Genomic DNA, 16,369 nt, shown 5'->3' with positions numbered 1-16,369 from the left:
ATTTGGCTTTCTTCATGCTGCCTTGAAGAGGGGTTTGGAAAAGAAAGAAAGTTGTACGCTCGCTCAGTGATTCTGGAATGAACCCTGTTTAATTTGGGCCAGAAGAGGAACGGGAAAAGCCAGGTTCATTTTGCGTTGAAAAAGGGATGAAGTAACGTGCGTTCAGAAAAATTTGATCCTGGCTGAAACAGGGAATAAAGGAGGCTACACCGATCATGCGTAAATGACCATTGTTTCTGAGTCAGCGATGGTGCAGACTTCGTTCAAAAAACAACTGAACCATTCCCACCTACCCACCCGCAACCAGTGATGGACTATTTATGTATGCCTAGAATGCGTCACGCCCTGACCTGGATGGCCCAGGCTAGCCTGATCTCATCAGATCTCAGAAGTTAAGCAGGGTCAGTAGGGTTGCCAGGTCCCCACTTACCTTTGGCGGGAGGTTTCTGTTGTGGGGGGGTGCGCGCATTTGTGTGCGCATACGCACTCCGACGCGTCAACATGCTGACGCGCCACTTCCGGTTGTAAACTGGAAGTGCCGCCTGCTATGTGTGGCTGCAGGCAGCCCGCTCACCAGGGAGGGCGAGGGGAGGGTTCCCGCTGCCGTGCGCGGGCCTACACATGCACGATTGCCCGCCGACCCTCAGCTGGTCGGCGGCCAGAGGGGCACTTTACCGGGGGTTTGCCTTCCACCAGCGGGCACCTGGCAACCCTAAGGGTCAGCCCTGGTTAGTATTTGGATGGGAGACCACCAAGGAATACCAGGGTTGCTGTGCAGAGGAAGGCACTGGCAAACCACCTCTGTTAGTCTCTTGCCATGAAAACCCCAAAAGGGGTCACCATAAGTCGGCTGCGACTTGACGGCACTTTACACACACACACACAGAATGTGTCATAACTGGGGGAACACTGTTTCAGGTTTCCTTACAAGGAGGATCTGTTTTACAGCCCTGAGAAATATTTGAAACATGCTTCCTTCCTCCCGCCCCCCCACCCCCCGCAACACTACCATTCTGTTACAAGTTACTTTGGCTCTTCCACTCTTAGCTACTACGAAAACCAACACCCATGAGCAACAAGCTACACAAAAAGCAACAAAGGGGGACTTGTAACAGGTGAGATGTAACATGAATCTAAAAGCCCCTGTTTGGAAATGGCTGTTATGAGATGGATATCCACGGGAGTCCATAAATAAGGGGCACCTCTCATTGAAAGAGTTTCCATAGCTGCCACTCATCAGGAAAAGAGGCAGGTTACCTCATTCTCTCCAGCTCCCTAATATCCTTTGGTTAGTTTATACTAAACCCAAGAAATTAATTAGTCAATATTCCATGGGAATTAATAACAATGTTTCCATTTTTCCCTCTGACAATTCCTTAGTGCATTTGGGTTTTCAGCTTCCCTTAAGCCTGGGACCATTTTGATGTGAGGACAGACATTTCGTGTTTCCAGTGGGTTATTTCCACAGGTTCAAATAGTCTACGTAGTGTATATTTTCCTGTGTACAAAAGCTGTCAGACTTTAAACAGGCGCAGCTGATTGATTAAACAGAGGCTTTGGTTGTAGCTTAGCTTCATACCAACTCTGTTCTAAGGAACAATATGCATTTGATGCTTTCAAGTTACAAATCTGTAGGAGGGATTCGAGAGACGGCTACTGTGTACCAGCCGTACAGTTTGCTACGTCAACGTTATTCTGCCTGTAGCTCTAAGGATAAATGTAGTGCGAGCAAGATTAAATAGCAAGGCTTGAGTCTTGTCAAGAAGAGATCATTTCACCTTCAACTAACCTCTGCAAGGGTCATATTGACCTATAAAGAGATAGAATCATAGAGTTGGAAGGGACCACCAGGGTCATCTAGTCCAACCCCCTGCACAACGCAGGACATTCACAACTACCTCCTGCCCCAAATCCCCAGTGACCCATACTCCATGCCCAGAAGATGGCCAAGATGCCCTCCCTCTTATCATCTGCCTAAGGTCATAGAATCAGCATTGCTGATAGATGGCCATCTAGCCTCTGCTTAAAAACCTCCAGGGAAGGAGAGCTTGCCACCTCCCGAGGAAGCCTGTTCCACTGAGGAACTGCTCTGGTAGAAAATTCTTCCTAATGTCTAGACGGAAACTCTTTTGATTTAATTTAAACTCGTTGGTTCTGGTCCAACCATCTGGGCCAACGGAAAACAACTCGGCAGTGGCACCCTCCTCTATATGACAGCCTTTCAAGTACTTGAAGATGGTTATCATACAACCTCTCAGTCTTCTCCTCTTAAGGCTAAACATACCCAGCTCCTTCAAGCTTTCCTCATAGGACTTGGTCTCCAGACCCCTCACCATCTTTGTTGCTCTCCTCTGGACATGTTCCAGCTTGTCCACAGCTTGTCCAGGGTGCCAGCTTGTCCGGTTGCATGGGATACCTTTCAGTTTTCAGTTTGAGGATGTGGACAGGATTCTCGAAGTCTACAACTTACTACTACCTGTTTGAATTTATGAACCATAACTGACTACAGTCCTACAATTGTTATGCTGAGTTTTTATGAGGTCCGATTTTGTGCTGCAAAAATGGAACAGGGGGATGGCTGCAAAGAACCTTGCCTCCCACTTTTTCTGTGTGTGTATGTGTTTTCCCCATCCCTGTGTGTAGCCATTGATTCCCCAAACTACTGTTGTATGGGGATGATGCCTGGGGACAAAGGAACACATCTTCACTGACCAGGGTGACCAGGCTGATATGTCCTGCTATGCTGCGGCTGGCAGTTGCATTGTGCTGCACGCCATTTGTTCTGATCCTGCTCTAGGCATGCATAGTTACACATAACTACCCAGGGAACCATTTTGATAAGAATATGTATTCATCTCAAATTCTACCCAAACTCGAGTTCACAACACAGCCTCAGCAAAAGCGAGGAGATTTTGGGAGTGGTGTCTGGAGAAGGCAAAGTTTGGGGGGGGGATGTGATGTCACTGCCAGGTGATACTCTAAGCTGCCTCCTTGGTCACTACAGTTTTTACCATAGATGGGGGAATTCCTAGAGCGTCACTATGTGAAGGGCATTTTTCCCCCCATTCAATTCCTCAGAGAAGAGAAATTGGGACTGGAAGAAGGTAAATGGAAGGCCTACCCCAAATGAAACAACTAAGCTTGACTGAAGCACCAAGACAGGACAGGATCCCCGTTCTCTCAGCAAGAACGCTGTGTGATGGTGCTGCCTGTGTTCGGCATTTAACAAAGGGCAGGTCTGTCCATGGTGCTTCACGTGGTGCTTCCATTTCTGGTTTCCATGTCTATGCTTTGGTGCACCACCTTCAATTTATCTCAAACACTGTTAATATAAAGACTATCAGGCGCTTCATTCTGTTCTCAGTCTTTGAGGGAACTGTGTGCCTTGCCTGGCATTTGGGAAGAATTTGGACAGACTCTTGCTCATTTTGGTATTCTCAATATGTGGACAATAAGTGGACTCCATGACTTGCTGCTTCTTCACAGGCAACATATTGTAACCTGAAACCAGCACTACATTGAATCTGCATGCCTGCTGAACAGTTTATAGAGAATGCCCATCAGACCAGGTCTTAACATCCACCTGCCTGGTGAAATAGCCTCCCTGGAGAGATCAGGGCCCTGCAGGGATCTTCAGGAATTCCACAGGACCTGCAAGACGGAGCTATTCCGCCGGGCTTATGGTTGAGGCCAGCAACAGTTCTCATTATAAATACTGGCCTCCCTAATCCTTCCCCCTCCCCCACTGCTGAGCTTCACCCCCACTTATACCATCCTGGGGATGGTCAGATCCATCTGCCCAGCTGCAGATGGCTATAATGCCCCCACTGCCCCCCATTGAGGGGCATAATTGTCCTATTTATTAGACTGGCCTAGGCTATTTTAAAATTGTATTTTAAATTGTAGTAAAAAAATTGAGTAAAAAAAGGCAATAAAATAAATAAATAAACATAATGACCTGAGAAACCTGCCTCTCTCCCATATATTTCTTTTACATTTTATAATATCTAGCCTGATGGCGAATTCTGGTGAGCTCGAAAATTCACACAATATTTTGTTTGGTCCTAATAATGAAGTATTACATGGATTTTGTTCCATTGTGATTAGCCATCCTCCCTCACCACCCATCATCCACATTTGCCGATAAATTAAATCCATTTCATATTTCTAGGACATTAACAAATGGTTCCTCTCTTGCAGTAGATAGGCTGATAAAGAAAGAAAATGGACAAAATCTTATAGCGCTTCTCTACATGCGTGGAAGGCAACTCAGACTCCAATATAGTACAGTGACTGAGGTTATTGACATTTTAATCCCACTTTTTAAAAAAGATCAAGGAGGAGGAGGAGGAGGAGGAGGAGAAGAAGAAGCAGAAGAAGAAGAAGAGTTTGTTTTTATATGCCGACTTTCTCAAACCGGCTTATAATCACCTTCCCTTCCCCTCCCCACAACAGACACCCTGTGAGGTAGGTGGGGCTGAGAGAGCTCTAACAGAGCTGTAACTTGCCCAAGGTCACCCAGCTGGCTCTGTGCGTAGGAGAGGGGAAACCCAACCCGGTTGACCAGATTAGCCTTTGCCGCTCATGTAGAGGAGTGGGGAATCAAACCCAGTTCTCCAGATCAGAGTTCATCGCTCCAAACCACTGCTCTTAACCACTACTGTAGAGCAGACTTCAGTAAAGCTGAGAGAGAGAGAGAGAGAGAGAGCTCTTCTAAAAACTACTGCTTTAAAGGGTTTTCTGAAAGTGTGGTTGCCAGCTTTAGGTGGGGAAATACCTGAGATTGGAGGAGTGGCACCTGGGAAGGGTGGGTTTGGGGAGGGACCCCAGCAGGGTTCAATGCCATAGAATCCCCCTCCAAAGCAGCCCATTTTCTCCAAGGGAATTGAACACTGCCACCCGGGGATCAACTGTAATAGCAGGAGATATCCAGGACGGTCCCACTTGCAGGTCGACAACCCTACCTGAAATCCAGTAATGAGGATACTCCCCAGACCTCCCCCAGGAGACTAGAACAGAGAAAGTCTGTGATCAGTGAGGAGGAAGAACTCGCCCCCTTGAACGATGGCTTCATTTCTTTAAAGGAACGGTTCCTTGGATAAATGCTACTACACTAAGTGATTTCCCTAGCATCTGCAAAAAGACAGGAGGAAAGCTTTGTCCCAATGTTAATAACACAAGAGAACAGATACATTAGCCATGTGGTTAGGCTTCTGCACCCTGCTGTGAACTGTAAAATGCATAGCATACGAAAAGCAAGTTACCTATTTATCTTGGCATTTCTAGTGGGGGACGACGACAGCTTTTTGTCTTTCATTTAAGGCCTGCCTCTTTTCAATGAGGAGTACACCAGGACCACAGACATCGAAATGGATACTGTTTCATATTGGGATACCAGGACTGTGATCGTGGTTTTGTCATTAAAGCCCGAATGCCACCTTCTCGAAAGAGCATAAAGAATGCACACAGAGCTGGCTGCAAAGTACATTAAAATATATCTCAAGGAATCCTTATGACTCTCTTCAGAGAACTATGGAGTAAAGATACTCACTGTGCATTCCTGACTTCTGAGGACAAAGGTCCCCAGGAGGCCATGAAGGGGCTGCGCTGGCATTAGGGCCCCCCTGCGCCAGCACCTGATCTACTTACGCTGTTGTGAGTGGCCCCAATGCAGGCGGGGAGACCCGGATGCCTGTCTCCTGGCACTGCCACCCTGGAACAGCAACTGAGCCTTCCGCCGGCTTCTCGCCAGCATAAAGGCCCACACCGGTGTTCCGGGAGGTGTGCCGGCGTCCCGGAGGTGTTCTTAGAGCATGCAGGGAGGGAGCGGAGCCATAAGCACTAGACGCCGGCGCAGAGAAAAGCGGGGTTGCAACTGCTATTTTGCAGGAGAAGACTCGTTATTCTCTATGGGGCATTTTGCCCCATTTAAACTTTTAAAAGCCAGCCTCCTCCTCGCCGTCCCCGACTGCTGACTGCCAACAGCTCAGGAATGGGCTATCAGTTCTACCTCTGCTTTTCGCATAGAGCTTATCAAACACCATCTCTGACTGCTGAAACTTTGTACTACATGTTCAGTGTTGGTCACAGTCTTTCCAGACAAGGAGATATACTCTTCCTTTTCATTGGGCCTTTTGTAAACAGGAACCTAATACTCAATATTCCACTTCCTTTTCAACTTTGCATTTATCTTCTATTACAACAGCAGAAACACGTCAGATGAGGCCTCTATTTTCACTAGATGTTATAGATTAGTTACCCCTATTTTGACCCTACTTGGCTTGGGACAAACATACCTGAAGGACTGCCTACTCCCTTACAAACCTACCCAACCACCACAGTCATCCTCCAAGGCTGTTCTTTGGGTGCCCCTCCCTACTGAGATTAGGCAGGTGGCAACTTGGGAGAGGGCCTTTTTGGTTATGGCACCAAAACTCTGGAACACTATCCCCGGAGTAATTCGTTTGTCTCCTTCTGTTGCCATTTTCCACCAGCGGGTGAAGACTTTTTTGTTTTGTCTAGCGTTCCCTTCTTTCGGTGATCTCTCCTTCCTCCTTTGTTTTTAATAGTTGTTTTTATGTATGGGTATTTTTTTGTATTGTGTGTGCATTTTAATTTGGTTTTAATTGTTTGAACAATTTAATTTGTTTAAATTGTTTGAACAATATGTCTTTGTTTGGTTTTAATGGTTTATAAGATGTGGGGTTTCCTTTAAACCTGCTAGCTGCCTTGGTATCCCTGATGAGGGCAGAAAGGTGGGGTATAAATTTTATAAATAAATAAGTGGAGGGTAAGGGGAAATAGGGGGTGGGGTAAAATTCAGATTAATTTTTTTCGGGAATCCAGATTTTCCAAATAAGGAGGTTCGGGAATATCCAGGTTTACTGGAAAAATTCAGGTCCATTAGAACCGAATCCAAATTTTACTGAATTTTTTTTAACACCCTTAGTTTGGAGTGGAATAGATCTGCACAAGGAACTAAGAGTGAGGAGGGAGGGGCAAGCAGTAAAAATGAAAGTGAAACTTTTGAGCAAGAACGAGTCTTTATGTAGAATACCATGATTTAAATCTAGCCTTACTGACTAGTGATGTAAATCCTGCCTTTAACAGAATAAGGAAACAGTTGGTTTGGCAAATTCATCTGAAGCTTAGTGAAAATAATGTCATATGCTACTTCGTGAGACTAAACTTAAAATATAACTGATTTGGGTTCCACAGCTATTTTTCCATAAATTGACTTTAAACACTTGACCTGCTCCTAATAATAGAAGTTTCGCAAACCACAAGCAGCCATTGTAAATATAGCAACACAGCTATAAATCAATTTGATTGACACCAACCAGGGGACTGTGACACTACATGTGAGGAGTGACCCCCAATTTAACCCAGTTATTGAAAGCCACTAGAGGTTAAAACACGCTCAACCAGCAAGCAATTTATAGTGGCAGGCAGCCACTGCTTATACAATTAAAAGCTACTTGATGTCTATGAGCTTTCCATCTTTCCTCAGAAACAACAGTACATAACTCCACCATAACTCCATCATGGCTCCTAGCAACACTGATCTTCTCTATGTTTTTCATTTATATCCTGCTTGTCTCACCAATGGGGATTCAGTTTACATCAATCCCCACTCCTCCATTTTATCCTCTTCTGCTGTTGTGAACCAATCTGGGACTCCACAGGCCTATACGGAGTAAGCTCGGAAAAAGAAAAAAGGCTTCCCTACAGAGGTCAGCAAAAGTGAGATGTGCACATTTTATGTTCTAGCTCATTGGTATGCATCGGTAGCTAAGGTGGCTGTCACAGAGGCCATTTATGCAGGGGTATTTACTTCGCAGTCCCTGCTGAACTGCTTTGAGGCTTCCTTTGCATTATTCATGATTTTACCAACCTTCAGACATGATTTCGCTCTGGCGTAGGTCTTCCCCCGCAGTTCTAGGATCCTGTTTTAGAACGAATTTAAATACTGCTTCGAGGCAAGAGGAGCACAAATTCCCCCCATTTCCATGCATATCTCTTAACTTCGGGTTTCCCTCCCCACGCCCATTTTGGCTTCTCCCTCCCACGTGTCTGTCCCTTCCATCCAACCCCTTCCCTCAAAGCAAAGCACAAAGGGGGGAGTTAAACCATCATGAAAAGTGCAGGAGACACCGAAGAGGGGCTGCAAAGGTTGGAAGGCAGCTCCCGAAAGGGAGCTGTTGAAGAAAGGTGGGGAGGAATACCCAGCAAAAGCACATGCAGCCCCTTTAAGAGCTGACCCGCCCCCTCCAAGTAAGCTGTGTTTTCAGAGGGAGGGACTCAGAAGATCCGTGATTCACTGGGGATGCAAAATTAATCACAAGGTAGTCCTGGAATTGGGGTGGGGGAGCTCTCATGCATATGATGTTTGAGAATTCGGAGCAGAAAACTCTGCAGCAAACCAAATGCAAATTTCCCCTGCATAAATGACCAAAAGGTACAGAATGCTGCTTCCCTGCCCCTGCTTGTAATTCAAACACTGGCCTTTTTGATAAAACATTCAAAAGAAAAAGACAGCAAAACACACCTCTAGGCTAATATAACCTTATATGGTGAAGTACTGTTGGTAAAACGTTTTGTTGCTGTGAATGTGGAAACGGTATGGAAAATATCCCCCCAGGCAGCCTCGATTTAATCCTTTTTCTTTACCAAAATACACATGAATTTAAAAAACATACCCCTATAGCTGAGTCAAAGCCATCATGTGTGAATCTAGCAAGATGTGCTATAAATGTTTCCCAAATATTCTCAAAGGAGCCCTTTCAACTTGAACTTCAGAGCAGGTAGACTTCCCAGAAAATATTGCAGTGAATGATTTTTTACATCACGGGGTCTCCACCTTCCTCCCCACTGCCTTCCTGTATTTTCTCCCCTTTTGAAGTAGAACAGTACCCTTTTTCAAAGCAGATCTATGCTGAAAATGAAGGAGGGCTGTCAAAATCTGCCAAAAGGGATTTTGCTGCTTAAGTTTCTGCTTACATTATTGAGGCAAGTAAATTATCTTTTCATTAAATGCTTCCCCCCCTTTTTTTTCTGGAACTGCTGCTGATAAATGACGCAATATTCCCAGGTCTTAGCTACTGACTGAGCCCCCTGAATTTCTCTTCTCTGCAGCAGAATGGATAAAATGTGCCAAGTAAAACTGACAATGTTTTTCTTCAGGAGAAAACAAATATGGTATCGCAAACAAAACAAAAGATTATCATTTCTATGAAAATATTAGCTTCACAGGACTTTGGCATCCTGGAAGTTTCTAACAGGGATTGGGAAATCGGTCCAAAAGCTCTGAAGGAGGACCACAAACAGCCATTTAATCAACCAGGATGGACTTTGAGGTCTGGGTTCCCTCCTGTCCAGAGGAGGGCAACAAAGATGGTGAGGGGTCTGGAGACCAAGTCCTATGAGGAAAGCTTGAAGAAGCTGGGTATGTTTAGCCTGAAGAGGAGAAGGCTGAAAGGTGATATGATAACCACTTTCAAGTACTTGAAAGGCTGTCATGTAGAGGATGGTGCAGAATTGTTTTCTGTTGCCCCAGAAGGTCGGACCAGAACCAACGGGTTGAAATTAGACCAAAAGAGTTTCAGTCTAGACATTAAGAAGAATTTTCTAAGAGAGCGGTTCCTCAGTTGGACAGGCTTCCTCGGGAGGTGGCAAGCTCTCCTTCCCTGGAGGTTTTTAAGCAGAGGCTAGATGGCCATCTGTTAGCAATGCTGATTCTATGACCTTAGGTAGATCATGAGAGGGAGGGCATCTTGGCCATCTTCTGGGCATGGAGTAGGGGTCACTGGGGATTTGGGGCAGGAGGTAGTTGTGAATTTCCTGCATTGTGCAGGGGGTTGGACTAGATGACCCTAGTGGTCCCTTCCAACTCTATGATTCTGTGATTCTATGAACCTGGAACCTTACACATGCAAAGGGTGTGTTCAGCCTCTGCACTCTGGTCCTCCCTTATTTATTATTTTATTGTGGGTTTTTTTTTTTACGAAAAAGTACAGAGGTACAGAGTATGGAGAATGTCGGATTCCATCTTCTCCCCATGTAAGCTTTGCCCTCCTCTGGATGCGTTCCAGCTTGTCTACATCCTTCTTAAATTGTGGTACCCAAAACTGAACACAATACTCCAGGTGAGGTCTAACCAGAGCAGAGTAAAGCGATACCATCACTTCGTGAGATCTGGACATTATACTTCCGTTGATACAGCCCAAGATTGCATTTGCCTTTTTAGCTACCGCCATCACACTGCTGGTTCAATCTTTGGCTTCTCCAGTTAAAAATATCTCAGGGAAAAGGGCAGGGAATGACCTCTGCTTGAGACCTTAGAGAGCTTCGGCTTTCCCCTCCTGTTCAAATCCCCCATGACCGGATATCACAGGACTTGCAGGGTGTCAACAATTTGTTACAGGTACAGGGATCCAAAAGCCTTCCCTCTCTCCTCTCTGCCAAAAGAAGGATGTAGTGGAAACTCCTTATCCCCCCGCTGCAGAGACGCAAGTACAGGAAGGAGTGATCTGGTCCTTAGTCATTTCGCGGGTGTACATTGCAATACACAACAAGCCCTTTATGTGAACTCAATGAAGTAGTAGCTGTTTTAAATCTAAAACAAAATATAAGCGAGTTTGATTGTGGTTTGCAAAGAAAAACTGAAAAGGAACCTACTGGAAAGAAAACAGATCTCGTACTGAATGGGGTCCTGTGAGGGATTAACGCGCAGTTTGGGATTCTGTCCGAATAACTAACTGCTTTGTTAGCTGGCAAGTGTGAAGCCCTGAAGAGTTTTGTGATTTCATTGTACGGTTTTTCATGATGTAAACTGACCTGGCTGAGGTAGCTTCAAAGAATCGCGAGGCTGGATCAAATAGTTCTATCAAAGCGCCACCTTCTTCTGAGCAAAGAGCATTTGGGGCTCAACAGCAACAACCTAAGATTCCCAAAAAATTCCAATTTGCATTTTTTAAATAAAAAAATAATTAGGTGTATAAGTTCGAAGGAAAGGGGAAGTATGAAAGCTGAGCATTGAAGGGAGACTCTTAGGCTCAAACTACATTAGCAGGAAGAGCTGCCCGAGTCAGCCTAGCGTTTTTCAGATGTTGTAATTGCTTGGACCGTGAGCCTGCCAACTGCATGTACAGGGAGACAGTGTGGTACCCGCAATCAGCCCATCATGCTGGCTTGCTGGGTTGTCTGAAAGAGGCAACTGCCCAGATTTTGCTTGTTTATGCTACATACGACCCCAATTTTTCAGTTCCGCCTGTTGGTACTGAACCTGAAAATTCATGTTGGCCCCTTTCAGACATAAGCATGGTCATAGATCATATTGGGAGGAACTAGGGTTGCCAGGTCCCGTTTCACAACCGGTGGGAGGTTTTGGGGGTGGAGCCTGAGAAGGGAAGGGCAGGGACTTCAATGCCATAGAGTCCAATTGCCAAAGCGGCCATTTTCTCCAGCTGAACTGATCTCTATTGGCTGGAGATCAGTTGTAATAGCAGGCGATCTCCAGCTACTACCTAGAGGTTGGCAACCCTATGTCCTGATGAAGGCTGACCATGCTTCTGGAGGCACAGTGGAGTTGAGAGAAGCTGAGAGCCAGTTATAAGAAGAGGAGGGAAGTTTGCCTGCTCAAAACCACTGATATATCACAGAATCCTGGACGGGGAGTGTTTTTTCGGGGGGGGGGGTGTCCAAGCTGTTCCTTCCTTCCATAACTCCTGACAGGTTGCCAACTTATCACGGCAATAGTGAAGTGTCTCCCCCACCCCAACAATAAAAAGTAAAACTAAGCCACACATAAATAATGGTTTCTACAGAGATTCTTAACATATGCAGAAGGCTATGCCCTGACCTGGATGGCCCAGGCTAGCCTGATCTCGTCAGATCTCAGAAGCTAAGCAGGGTCGGCCCTGGTTAGTATTTGGATGGGAGACCACCAAGGAAGTCCAGGGTTGCTGTGCAGAGGAAGGCACTGGCAAACCACCTCTCTGTTAGTGTCTTGCCATGAAAATCCCAAAAAGGGGTCGCCAAAAAGGGGTCGGCTGTGACTTAACGGCACTTCACACACACACACACACACACATGACTAGCAGCAAAGAACTCAATTCTGCAGAGCCACAGGGGCATGATTCGGACTGAGACAGCTGTATGATGGAGGAAGGGCTTCAGCATTCCCCCACACCATTTTTTTTAAAAATTAGGGCTTCAGCATTCATTTTAACTGTTAACAATACTGCTCATTTAGCCTACAGACCCTGATCAATCCCCCACACCATTTTCTCTACGCGAAAGAGCCTCAGGGGAAATTATTTGCTCCGGGATGGCTGGACATGCAAATATTTGGTGCAACTGCAGCCATCTGATGGGGTTCTTTTTGAAAATCAGTTAAAGTGGGATAAAGAAGAGGGGGAAACCAGCCTGTTCAAAGTCCCTAGCAACTCACAGAGATTCAGAAAGAGGAAATTTGGGGGGCGGGGTCCAAACTGTACCCCCTCCCAGGATTCCTTGTGGCCCCCAAGTTTGTTCCCAGGCCAAAGATCGGATGCCACAAAGACTGCAAGTAGCAGCTTAGATATGAAATATTTTGTCTCCTATATTTGCAGAGGCGTGCTTTGCTTCTTCATGGGGTTAAACCAAGCCTGTTGCCTTGCTTCATAATGAAAACGTCACCAGTAAAAGGAGATTCTCGGAGAAGCTGGCTTCTAAAGACAACTTCTTTTCTTTCTTTCTTTTTTAATCCAAGAGGGAGCCCCATCTCAACCAGCGTAAACCAGACCGGTAGCAAAGCTGACATCCTTAAGCGCTACCGGAATGCAAACACTACAGATCGGAGAGAGTTAATTTGGTCAAAATGCGCCCCGGTCGTGTTTATGTCCTAGATAAAGTGCCTACAAGGTTGCAGCTTGCCCTTTTGACCCCATTTCCTCCTTGGTGCGCTGCAAAGAGAAAGTGATATTTAATTCCTTGTCTTTGCTTTCATAAGCTCCCAGAGTGGAAGAGGATTTCCCCCCAACCTTATCTCAATGATATGAATGGTAACAGGATGTTTATAACAAAGTTATCTTGGGGAGAAAATGATTAAGTACAGGCACACGTGGCTTCCACTTTGTATTCTGCACAGCACCTACCATGGCGGGGTGTGCATGTGTATGCTTTTCTTGTGAACATTTTCCTTTAATCTGTTGTGGTGGTGGGTTTTTTTTTCTTTTCTTATGATAAACCTGGTCTACCCTTGCTTTCTGGAGAGAAAATCCATTGAATATATTAGATTGTTTAGAAAAAAAAGGAAATCAGCTCCCACAGGGTTGCATAACTACCCAAGGAACATCTGAACTCTTGAGATAATTGACTAAATTTGATTGATCACACACTGTCTGAGTGATACTTATAATGAGACCCTGGAGAGCTGCTGCCGTGAGAGGTCGAGACATTGTGGTTCAGGAGGTTTACAAACCAGATATTGGAGAAGTGGGCAATATCCCATAAGAATTTTTTCAGAGAAGATTTATGAAAGAAAAACCAACTCACTGATGAAGTGACGAAACGCACACCAACCTAGGGTGGCGTCGGGTTGGATTTCCATGTCTCCTTGTTTTGTGCCAACATCCCCGTACCGACTTGGACGGGAGTTTCCCTTGTTCCCGGTCAACCCTGGAAATGCGCCTGATCTCCAGCGCTCTTTCCAACGACCAGCCGAGTTGGGGGCTTTCCATTCCTGTGGTTTCGTGAGTAAACTTACTGCGGCGGACCTGCGGTTGCATTCGTGATCCTTGTATCACGTGGACCTTTATGCCACATTGGAACGAACAACTTAAGATAATTTAAGGAGGGCTGGAAACTGACATGAATCGCTTCGAGTCTTGTTTGAATTGTTGCTATTGGCTGTTACCGCACTAGGTATTCCCAGCGATGTATCAAGAGTTTGGAAATGTTATAAAAAACATCGCTTTAAAAGGGTTTTTGGATACTACTGCTAAAAAAGGGTTGGAAGACGTCTTCACAGCTAAAGGGGCCAAACAAAGTGTGAACAGTATTTTTTATAACAGTTTCAAACTCTTAATACATTGGTGGGAATACATAGAAAGTGCGAACGGTATTTTTTATAACGTTTTCAAACTCTTAATTCATCGCTGGGAATACCCAGTGCGGTATCAGCCAGTGTTTGTGTGAACACAGTGTTTACAATTTGGTTGTTATTTACAAAATGAATGAGTAAAGGAAAGAATAATTAACTGTATGCTGTATGATTTTATGCATATTTAAAAGGGTAAAAAGTGGAGCCTACGCGCTGGTATTGTTGCTAACGTAGTATTATTTCAGCATGGGTATTTGTATTTTTGAACTACCTGGACGCTGGCAACCCTATGGATGGTAAAGACGAGGTCCCTGACTAGTTCCTTGCCAGATTCATGCATTCCTAAAGATGGCATTCCTAGAGATGGCATCTACGTGTTACCAGTTTGTACCAGGCCTAGGGAAATTATGCCCAGGCCCTGCCCTCCAAATGACTGAGCCCCCAATTGTATGACCGATTGTACTTCTAAAATACAAAACCAACATTGTGACTAGGAGGCTGATGACAGCTCAGTCATTAAAAACAAAGTCTGGGACTCTATGAGGTGGACTATATGCTTCTCTGTTCCTGCCAACAGAGGTAAATGCTCCAGGCCAAAGAATGTAGCCTCGTATGACCCCTTCAATCTGCAAGTTTTACAAAAGGAGATTAAAACTGAATGTTTCTTGAACTGCCTACCCACCCTATTTATTCGTCACCAGATAAGCTATTTTAAGAACTCTGGGACACCCTTTCATATAATTTATCTTGCCATTTGCTCAGGGCTGGTGCCACCGTTAGGCGAACTAGGCGGTCGCCTAGGGCGCAGACCTCAAAAAGGCGCACAATTGACCTGAGGGGCAATTTAAAAAAATTACCAGTTTCAAGTTTTGTGTTTTTATTTTTTCTACAAGACATTTGTTTTTGAAAATTGGTTTGCAATGCAGGGGGTGCAAGTAGTTAGCCTCACCTAGGGCACAAAAAGCCTGGCACTGGCCCTGCATTTGCTGGAATCTCCTGGGATGTGGTTTTAAAAGGATCACGAGTACACTGTGGAATGACCTCGGAGATTTGACAGCGCCAAATCAATAGCACAGCTGTAGCAAAGCCTTGAACCAATCAGAAATAGCTTGCATGACTTCAGATTCATTCATTTGTACTGGGTACTTTACCATTATGTTGTTTTATATTATGCTGTCAAGGATGAGCTTGGAGCCTGCCTTCAAGCAGCCTGCAAGTAACTGTGGTTGGGTGCTAGAGCAAAGAAATTATCTTGCTTGTGCTCTAACAGTTAGAGCGGTTCCTCAGTGGAGCAGGCTTCCTTGGGAGGTGGTAAGCTCTCCTTCCCTGGAGGTTTTTAAGAAGAGTTTAGATGGCCATCTGTCAGCAATGCTGATTCTATGACCTTAAGCAGATGATGAGAGGGAGGGCACCTTGGCCATCTTCTGGGCATGGAGTTGGGATCACTGGGTGTGTGTGGGGGGGGAGGTGGTTGTGAATTTCTTGCATTGTGCAGGGGGTTGGACTAGTTGGCCCTGGTGGTCCCTTCCAACTCTATGGTCGATGATTCTATGAAAATGTGGAGAGACCCTCCATTAAGGGCTTTCAAGTGTCAACCTGATTTTAACATATGTGCTATATCAAGCGGGTTTTAATATACAATATTTATTTTACAAGGTATGGCGTACATTGATAATAAATTCATAATCAGACTAGCTAACATTGGTAGAAATTTAATTCACTTACATTTTATTTTAGTTCTATTATTTTTATTCTATCCGTACTTCAAGAAGCTCAGGGTAGCATACAAGATTCCTACCAACATAAGAAAAGCCATGCTGGATCAGACCAAGGCCTATCAAGTCCAGTAGTCTGTTCACACCGTGGCCAACCAGGTGCCTCTAGGAAGCCCACAGACAAGACAACTGCAGCAGCATTATCCTGCCTGTGTTCCAAGCATCTAATATATTAGGCATGCTCCTCTGATCCTGGAGATAATAGGTATGCATCATGACTAGAATCCATTTTTACATGTAGCCATGAATAACCTTCTCCTCCATGAACAAGTCCACTCCCCTCTTAAAGCCTTACGAGTTGGCAGCCATCACCACATCCTGGGGCAGGGAGTTCCACAATTTAACTATGCCCAATTTACCATCCCCAGGGACAGCAACAGAGCACTGGAGTGTAGATGTTGGGGCAGGAATCTCACCTCTCATTCTGTAGGATAGCCCCAATTTATCGAGATACTAAAAAGAGAACAGCATGTATGTGTCAGGCCATACAGGAGACATGGTTTAAGTTGCA

Source organism: Euleptes europaea, chromosome 10 (genome assembly GCF_029931775.1).
Source record: "Euleptes europaea isolate rEulEur1 chromosome 10, rEulEur1.hap1, whole genome shotgun sequence".
In the NCBI taxonomy this organism is placed as follows: domain Eukaryota; kingdom Metazoa; phylum Chordata; class Lepidosauria; order Squamata; family Sphaerodactylidae; genus Euleptes; species Euleptes europaea.
Note: the sequence above shows the minus strand (reverse complement) of the source record.